Here is a 10,053-nt window from a genome sequence, read left to right on the forward strand (position 1 = left end):
CCTGACTCTTAAGAGTGAAGACCATTAAAATACCCACTTTACGGAGGAGGAAACTGAGGCTCAGAGATCCCTTAACTCGCCTGGGGTCACACACTAGTGAGGGAAGAGCCAGAATTCCACCCTAATGAGGCTTCCGGCAGCCCTTGGAGGGATATGGCTCTTCCTGGAGCTGCGAGGCCCCTCAGCCTGTAGGTGCCTTTCTCCTGCCCTGGATGAGGCTGGAACCTCAAAGATGCGCTGTCCTGGGACTGAGGTCTCCGAGCCAGTGTGATGAGGGCAGAACAGGGCTTTCGGGAGCCCAGAGGAGGGAACAGTAATTCCACCCGGAGCAGCGGGGAGGGCTTCCTGGGGAAGGTGGTGCTGGCACTCAGCCTGCAAAGATGAGGTGGCCGTCAAATCTTCAGTCCAACGTGTTCCCACCAAACTCACTATCTTCTCTTCCCACACCTACTGCCCCACCCCATTTTATTTTATGATTGACACCCTCCTCCAGGCCCTGGAGGAGGCTGCGAGCCTCCCCGTAACCCTGGCCTCCTCCCTTGGCCTCTACCCTCTTCCTACCAGCCACTAAGGCTTCCGAGTCTTTCTCAGATCCCGTCCCCACCTTCCAGCCCCACTCCTGTCCCACAGGGACTCGCTCCAGCCTCCTCACTGGAGGAGGAAGCTCCCGCTGGGGCCCTGCCCTATGAGTCACGCTGTCACACTGGGAAGTGCAGTAGGTAGCTCTGTGCGTGGTCACTGCCCATGACAGCTGCAGAAGGGGTGTGGAGGCTTTGAAAAATGGCTGCAAGTTCTCTGTCATTCCACTCATTGTGGGGCAGGGTCGATGTCTCTGCCCCTCAGCACTGGGTGGGTTGCTTTGGCCCATAGAGTCAGGCAGCAGCAATACCAGCAGAAAGGACCATGCAGCTTCCACCCTCTGTCCAGCCCCCGTGAGGAAGCCCTGGCCAGGGACGGAGGTTGTGTGGAGGGGCTCCAGCCCAGGAGTCCTCCCAGCCCAAGTGCCAGACTTGGAAATGAAGGGCTTCCGGATGAATCTAGCGGAGGCCCCAGACATCGTGGGGCAGAGACAGCATGGCAGAATAGTTGTTTAACACCAGTGAGTTTAGGGAGGTTGGAATGCGGCAGGAGATGAGCAGAGGGGGATCTTGTGACTTTCCCCAACTCTGATGTCATTCCTTTCTCGACACATTTCTGCTGGGACCTCTGAGGGGCTGGGGGCTGCGGAGGCGGTGCTGTCTTGGAACTCGGCCCAGGGTCAGACCCTAGAGCCACTGTTTACCCCTTCCCTGTGAAACTACGGGGCTGGATTAGAATCAGGGGACATTGGCCATGACCATCTGCTCCCCCCAAACCACCACATACACCCAGCCCCTGACACCACTGGAGTAGAGTCTTGGGTCACTAGGTGGTGTCAAGTCTCATGAGGATCAATTTGGGTAATCCAGGAAGGCTGCATGTAAGAGGCAGGATTTAGTTGTAAAGAACAGTCAGAGTCAAAAATAATGATGTCATTTTGCTTGTTTACATTAAAATATCAAAATAATATAATTATATTAACTGACTTTTTTAACATATTAAAATATTATATATTTAATTTATATTAAAAATAACAAATAATTCTTGGGACTTCCCTGCTGGCGCAGTGGTTAAGAATCCGCCTGCCAGTGCAGGGGACATGGGTTTGAGCCCTTGTCCGGAAAGATCCCACATGCCGCGGAGCAACTAAGCCCGTGCACCACAACTACTGAGTCTGTGCTGTAGAGCCCACAAGCCACAACTACTGAGCCCGTGAGCCACAACTACTGAAGCCCACGTGCTACAACTACTGAAGCCCGTGTGCTTAGAGCCCGTGCTCTGCACCAACAGAAGCCACCGCAACGAGAAGCCCGTGCACCGCAAGGAAGAGTAGCCCCCGCTCGCCGCAGCTAGAGAAAGCCCACGCGCAGCAACAAAGATCCAACGCACCCAAAATTAAAAATAAATAAATTTATTTAAAAAACAACAACAAATAATTCTTGCAGAAATGTGTGAAAAGAAAAGCATACCGAAGATAAACACATTCCTTGTGAACTTAGGCCCAGATATCATTACGGCTGGCCTGCTGGAGTACTTCCTACCTTCCCCCCTTGCAACTGGGACCAGGCTGCAACTTTGGGCAAACTTTCCCGGTGGTTCAAACAAGGCACAAACCAGCTGGCAGAAGCGGGTGTTCCCACCAGCAGCAGAGGAAGCCAGGCTTGCAGCATGTGGTCCCGGCCGGCGTGGAGCCCTCCTCCCCTGCCCCTGCCCAGCCACCAACAAAAAGGTCATCATGCACCTGGTGCCCTGGTCATTCACAGAACAGCCCTGTGGAGGGACACCTCCCACTGTGCCAGACCCAGCATCCTCCCTGCCACCTCTCGGCCCTCTAAGCCCCAAGCACAATAACCCCCAGGCCCAGGGCAGTGGAAGCTACTTGTCCGAGGAGCTGGGGGATCCTGGGGGCCGCCCAGCAAGTGTCAGAATCAGTCTGAGTCCTGGGCCTGGGGAGGAAATGAATTTCTTCCTCTGGGCATCAAGGCACCCCGCCCCCAGCAGCCCGAGGGGGGAGGGCGGAAAATTCTTCTTTCTACCCGAGAGTGTTTGTGACCCTCCAAGTTCAAGCACTTGAACTTGTACTGTCTCTGGCTTTTCAGAGGACGACGTGTCGGCCGCTGGAGAGGGTCTGGGAGCAGAACGTTCCTCGCGGTGGGGCTCCGCGGTCTCAGGGCGCCAGGCCGCGCCCTCGCCCTAGGCCTGGGCAGCCGGAGAGAGACGCTGGTAGAAAAAACTCGACGTTTATAGCATTTTCTGCTGCAAAGCGCTGGTCACAGTGCCCCGTGGGGTACCACGCAGGACTGATGTGGGGCTCGACTCGGGGTCCGATGGCCGGTCGGCCCGGATTCCTCCCCGGCGGGCCCCTCGCTGGCCCCGCGCCCACGCGACCGGCTCCGCACTCGGGCTGCGCTGGAAACCAGGCTGAGGGCAGAAGGGCGGCGCCGGGCGGGGTCGCAGGGCCAGCACCGCCGAGGCTGTGGGAGGGCGTCTGGCCCGCACGGCTCTGGGGAGACTTGCGTCTTTGTTCTTGAGCGGGTGGCCGGCAGGCCAGACAGCCCAGATCTTCCAAAAATATTCCATTTTTGGCTTTCCACGCCCCGGGCCTGCTGACCTTGTAGCCTCAGGCCCTCACTCCGCGGTCCTCGCCTCCTGCTTGGGCTGTACTCTAGACACGCTGGCCTTTAAGTGTTCCTTCAGGTGACTTCTAACTCTTACTAGATCGATGCGGGCACATAGTGTTAGAAGTCAGACGGCACTGCAAGGCCTATGAGACCAGGAACAGAAAACCAGCAGCCACCTGCTTGCACCCGCTGACAAACAGGAACTGAGCACCTACTGTATACTGGGCTCTAGGCACTGGGGATGCAGCAGAGACCCAAATGGACCCTCCCTCAGCTGACATTCTGGTGCGACTGCTTCCAAGCCTTGTAGTTCCCCCTTACTTCTCAATCACATGCTTTTATTGCTATTTCTGTTCTCTCTTTTCGGTGTTAGACAGTATCTGATGCTTCCTACTACAGGCAAGGACTTAGTCCCTTCCACGTGGATCCCTGCACTTCCCCTGCCCCCAGTACTCACTCTCTTTTCGTCACAATGTTTGGATCTATCAGCATTTGGTGTTTTGGTTTACGTATTATGATTATGTAAATATTGTTCCCAGCTGAGCTGTGCAGTACTTTATGACTACATTTTCTTTTCTTTCTTTTTTAAAAATTAATTAATTAATTTTTGCTGTGTTGGGTCTTCATTGCTGCGCTCAGGCTTTCTCTAGTTGCGTCAAGTGGGGGCTACTCTTCGTTGCGGTGCATGGGCTTCTCATTGCGGTGGCTTCTCTTCTTGCAGAGCACGGGCTCTGGGTGCATGGGCTTCATTAGTTGTGGCACGGGAGCTCAGTAGTTGTGGCTGGCAGGCTCTAGAACGCAGGCTCAGTAGTTGTGGCGCACGGGCTTATCTGCTCCGCAGCATGTGGGATCCTCCCGGACCAGGGCTCAAACCCGTGTCCCCTGCACTGGCAGGCAGATTCTTAACCACTGTGCCACCAAGGAAGTCCCAATGACTACATTTTCTATTTTGTGTTATTTGTTTTTCCAGGAGTTGATAATTGCCTTGTTTTCTTCTTACATCCAGCTGGGCATTGAGGGGGATCGTTTCAATCTGGGAACTCATGACCTTCGTTCTGGGTAGTTGGGAGGCATAACTCCTCCTTTCACAAACTCTTAGCTTATTTTCTTTTCATCCCTGCCTGCCCTTTCACCTCCAGAGGGACCTGGTGTCTCCCAGGCTGCTGTTTCTAGGGGCTGTCTGTAGGTGGTCTGGCCGCAGATTGGCTTCCTCCCCTGTAGACTTTCATTTCACTTTCCTCTACTCTCCTAAGTTGGTTACCATTTTTCTATTCATTTAACAGCTTCCAAAGTTTTATAGATTCTGTCCCTGTCATTGCCTTTCCTGTTCTCTTTGTCCTTGTGAGTTTGTGCCTTAAAGTTTTCTTATTTTACTTTTATTTTAATGGAGTTTTGGGAGGGAAGGGAGAAAAATATCTCTGTTCAGTTCATGGTTAATTAGGAGTCCCCCTCACCTTCTCTTTGAGCACCTGCTGTGTGCCATGGACTATTTAAAGTCGGCTCCTACACCCAGTTTCACATAGCTCTTTTTTTGTCACCCAAGTTTGAGCTCAGAAGAAACCTCCTCCAGGTAGGCCTCCTTGACCACCCATCTAATGGAGCCACCCCAGTGCCTCTCTATCATGTTGCCCTGCTTTACTTTTGTTTTTAGCCCTTATCACTATTTGAAATTAATGTATAGACTTACTTTCACTGATATATTTTCCTTCTTTTTCAACCTCCCCCAGAAGGCTGGCTTCATGACGGCAGGGACCCTGTCTGTTTTGCTCTTCACTGCCCCCTCAGCATGTAACATGGTGTCAGGCAAAAATAGATGTTCAGGAGATATGTGTTGAATGGATGGATGGATTTGAGCCTGGGATCTTCAAGAGGCAACTTCAGCATAACTTAAGGAAGAAGCTGGTAATGGGCAGAGTTTCCTGGGAATGGAAGACACTGCCAGTGAGAGGGTGAACCCCTCATCAGGGAAGGGATGTAAGCCCAGGCTTGGGGATGGCTGAAAGGGGACGCAAACTCTAGTGAGAATGGATGTGATCACCTCCAAGGCCTGGCTGAGGCAGGTGATTGGCTTAAGGTCACTCATCTCCATCCTGGTGGAGCCAGGACTCCCCTCAGATTGGAAAACAGCCCTTTGCAGGCAAATACTGGGATGTGTGTGGGTTGTGGAGTCAGCCCGTTCCGGACACAGTTCTTTCTCTCTTCTCCCTGGTCCTGTGATCTCGGGAACGTGGCTTGTCTCTGTGTTTGCAGTACTTCTCCCCCAAACCACAGTGATGAGGACGTCTCTCAGGCCCTGGATTCTAGGGGGCAGGCTTGAGCCTGCTGGTAAAATGCCTGATACACAGCAGGCTGCTTCTGACCAGGGCTAGAAGCCTGGCTTTGTTCTACCTGGCAGTGGAAACTGGGCCAGCTGCTTGAAGACTTGGGCCTCAGTTTCCTTGTCTGTGAGATGGAGGTCTAACCACACTGGCCTTGCCGGGTCACGTCAAGTCTTGGGCTTGGAGTATAACGCATGTCAGTGAACCCCTGGCCCTGCCTCCCAGGCGTGAAGTGCTATGTGTGAGGGCCTGGGGACACACAGGCTCCGGGCCAGGGCTCCTGGGATGCCCTGAGCCCCTGGCTGCCTGGAAGATTTCCTGGGGGGAAAGCCTCAGGGTTTCTGTGCAGCCGTGAGGGGTCCTGGGCAGGATATACCTGAGGGCTCAGTCAGAAGCGAAGCGCTTGGCATCTTCCCAGAAAGCGGTGGAGGGAGTTCAAGGGCGATGTGATTTGCCCAGAAGGAGGGTGTCGCAAACTACTTTAATTAACGGAAGCTTGGGCAGGGAAAACTCTGTCTCCGTCTGACCGTTCCAACAACAGCTCTGCCATCGCCAGCAGCCTTCAGCCCCTCTCTGAGCCTCCACTTCTCATCTATTACACTGGGATGATGATAACAGCTGCCCCTTGCTGTAGCACTGTGAGCTCCTCCTTTCCACAGCTGTTCACTGCACACCTGCAGTGTGTGGGGACACTGCAGTGACCGGAGCAAAGTCACAGCCCCCCTGCAGCTTGATTCTGGTGAGTCCACAGAACCATGAGCTTCAAGGGATTAGCACACAGTAGGTGCTCTACCAATGGCACTTGCTGCTTTGCTCCTGGGGCCGCCTAACTGGTGTGAATTCACCCTTTGATATTCAAGAGTGATGACGGCTTAGGTAGAGCAGGTGAGCTCCCACCCTCCCTCGAGGTTTCCTTCTTTGTAAACTGCAACTTCAGGGCCTGACCCTGAGGGAGGCTCCCACCTCCCTCCAAGCTCAAGGGCAATGACTTACTGCCCTAAAGCACCACCTCCAGCCGGCCTGACGCTGGGCCAGAAGGAACTCAGCCCCTGCCTCGGAGCAGCTGGATTCTGCTGGAGACGCAGGTGGGGTTTCCGCCGCTGGCAGAGATGGGGTCCCAGGGGGCAGTGTCAGGGAGAGCCTCCCCTCCCTGTTTCAGAAGTAGGCCTTGAGGGGTAGGAATGAGTCAGGTGGAGAAGGCAGGGAAGGGCATTCCAAGCTGAGGGAACAGCCTTTGCAAAGAAAGGTTCAGGGAGGAGAGCTGAGGTTGGGAGTGGCTGGACTGGGGAGAGACTGGGGAGGTTCTCCTCTGAGTGAGCCTCGGCAGCGTTTGAGCTTGGCCAGCCGTGTTCTGGAAGGCGCTCTGGCTGCTGTGGAGGAACTGGGGGCAGGAAGCACGGGGAGGGGGAGGGGGAGCAGACGAGGTCCCGGAAGTGCCCAGGGCTCTGTAGAGTGACCAGCTCACGTCCAGCCGCCATGCCAGGGCTGGCCACCAGAGGGCACTGTGGGCGCAAGCTGAGGGGGCCCTTGCGGAGTCAGGGCCGTGTGCGTGTGTGTGTGTGTGTGTGTGTGCGCGCGCGCGTTTGTGGTATCCGTGCACGTGCCTGAGCCTGTGTGGCCGCTCCGCGGGTTGGTGCATGCTTGTGCACCCCGCCGTGCTCACAAGCGTGTGCATGTGTCTGGGGTGTGTGAACTTGGGTGTGAGCTGGGGGGGTGGGCGGCGAGGGCGTGAGTGGGCACGTGCAGGGGTGAATAGAGGTGAGCGCAGGGCCCTCATACCCCCGCTGCTCCCGCCTGTTCCTCCCCCACCAGCCATCCACCTCAAGGCCTTTGCACACGCTGTTTCCTCCCCCTGGAATGCTCTTCCCCACACCCTCATGACACCTCCCTCACCTGCTCAGGTCTTTGCTTACATGTCACCTGCCGGTGAGGCTTGTCCTCCCTCTTTAAAATTACAGCCCCACCCTCAGACGCACGCCAGTCCCCTTCCCTCCTTTCCCGGTAGCAGATCCTCCGGCGACTGTAATTTAATTTGGGCATTTCGCTTGTGTGTTTCGTCCACCAGTCACCTCCCAGAGGGCAGGGCCTTGTGTCTGTCTCTTCAACGTCGTGCCCTCAGCGCCAGGCACACAGTCAGTGCTCACTACGGAGCTGTCGAGTTAATGAAGGGACGAGCTCCCGCCATCCCGGGCGCAGACATCCTCTCTCCAGCCCTTGGTAACCCCAGGCCCCGCCCACCTCAGCTCACACCCAGATCCTGATCTGACCACACCCCTTTCCCTGAGTCCACGGAGAAGGGTGTTGGGGACCTATCTTCTAGGAGTCAGGGCAAGAAGCAGCCTGTTACAGGGACCCTGTCCAATATCCCTTCTGGTTTCTGAGTGGTCATGGAGCTGCAACCAGCGAGGAAGGGACGACGGAGCCCTGCCTCCCCGCCGGGCCCTCACACGGGGCCCCTTGCACAGCACCAACCCTCTACAGGGAGACTGTTTCTCGCTTCTCTGCCTCACGAGCTCACAAGCTCCTACTGGTCCTTAAAGGTCCAGTCTCAAAGTCACCTCCTCCGAGGAGCCTTCCCGACCTCACCTAGGTGGAGCCTGGCACCATCCTGGGTCTCTTGCTCATGCATCTATTTATAGCAGCCCACATGGAGTTTTGTGATTCTTGGGCTGTCTGTCAGGCTCCCTGACTAACCGTCACTTCCTCCAACGGCAGGGCCTCGTCTGAGTCATAGGAGCAGGCCAGCATGGGACTAGAGTTGCTCCCAATGTCTGTGGCATGCTTTCTGTCTGTCCTTTGCTCATTCCTCAAACATTTTTCCTGGCCTACTATGTGCCAGGCCCTGGGCTGTGCATCAGGAATGCCCCGCAGGGAGTGAGTTGGCCAGATTCCCGCCCAGGAGGCGCTGACGGTCCAGATTAAGAGTCAGATTAAAAGCAGAGGAAATAGGAAAGGCATTGGTGGCATGAATGCTGTGCAGAGAATTACAACTGATTTGGGGGTATGGCCGGAAAGGCTCTTAGGGGAGTTCATTTAAGAGGAGGCCTGCAGGATGAAAGGGACCAGCCCCAGCAGTCACGGGGGGGAGGGTGGGGGAGAAAGATGTTTCAGGCAGAGGGAACAGCAGAGGCACAGACCGTGAGGCAGGACCGGTATTGGCGTGTACAAGGGGCAGCACTGAGAACCCTTGCATATGGCATGGAGCGGAGGGGGTGACAGGGAGCACGAGGGGAGCAGGAGTCCAAGTGGTTGGCAGGGCCTGAACCCAGGAAACCCACCAGACCAGGCCTGCAGTCCCACTAGGGAGGTATCTGCTGCTGGGGCCCATTTTGCAGATAGATAAGCAGAAGGACCCATTTGGGACCGAGTGCCCTGGGCCACTCCAGACACCCAGGTGTTGTGAGGCTGGGTCAGCTTCCTGTAGGAATTTTAAAAACATTTGCTGGGCACCTAGTGAGTGCCAGGACCTAAGCCAGGAACTTCCAAGCTTGCACTTGTGAACCGACTTCGGAGAGGCTGCCCTATCCCCGTGGCACAGGTACGTCAACGGGCACGGAGTGGCTCAGGATGTCTCTGAGTGGCAGAGCTGGCATTTGAACCTGTAACCTGATGAGTCCATAGCTCATGCCTTTCCTCCCACTGCCTGGGGACGCAGGAGGAAATAATGACAATTAGCAGGCCTCCCCTCATCTCATCTGGCCCTCCCTATCACTGTGTGGGTAGGCCCTGCTGTCACCCCATCTTACAAGCGGGAGGGCACCTTACAAGAAGGTGGTGGAATCTGCTTCCCTCGTGTGAGGCTCCTGGCAGGTCACACACTCACGCCCGCGTGAAGCGAGGGACTGACCCCGTGACCTTTGCCAGGCTGTCCATCCTAGTGACCTGGTCCCACTGCCAGATTGGTCAGTGGCTCCCGAAATCCTCCAAGGCTCCACGCGGGAGCAGAAGGGAGGGCTAGCCCGTCCGGACTGAATAGTCAACAAACACCTCCTGAGTGTCCGCGGTAGCCCAGGTCCCTTTCCACCAGCTGCGACCGGAGGCGCGGACGCGAAAACAAGCTCCGGGGTGACCTGAGTTGCCCAGGTCAGCCCCGCTAGGAAGTAGTCGAAGCGGGATCTGACCCTGGCCCCACCCGGGGGGTGCACTTTGACCCCCGCAGCACCCGCCTTCCCGCTCCCCGGGGCCGCAGCTGGGCGGGCCAGGGGTACCCAGGGTTTCCGCGCACAGGAGCCAGCGCGCGTGAGGCGGGGCCCGGGAGTGGGCGGGGCTTGCGTCCGGATAGGCAGCGGGAGGGACCCGCCGGGGCCTGGGGGGCGGGGCCTGACGGGTTTCCCGGTGGTGGGCGGGCTTGACAGGCGGTGGGAGGAGCCGTACCCCGGGCCAATGGAGGGCGAGGCTTGAGCTTGACGGGCAGGCCCCGGCCGGCGATTGATAGGCAGGGGCCGGGCACGGAGACCGGCGGGCCAATGGGTGCGCGGGGCGGGGCCTGCGTCGGCGCCGTCCGGCCGGGGCCCCCGCCGCGCTGCCCAGTCTGG

The sequence above is a fragment of the Neophocaena asiaeorientalis genome, unplaced genomic scaffold (assembly GCF_003031525.2).
Source record: "Neophocaena asiaeorientalis asiaeorientalis breed wild unplaced genomic scaffold, Neophocaena_asiaeorientalis_V1.1 scaffold540, whole genome shotgun sequence".
Lineage (NCBI taxonomy): Eukaryota > Metazoa > Chordata > Mammalia > Artiodactyla > Phocoenidae > Neophocaena > Neophocaena asiaeorientalis.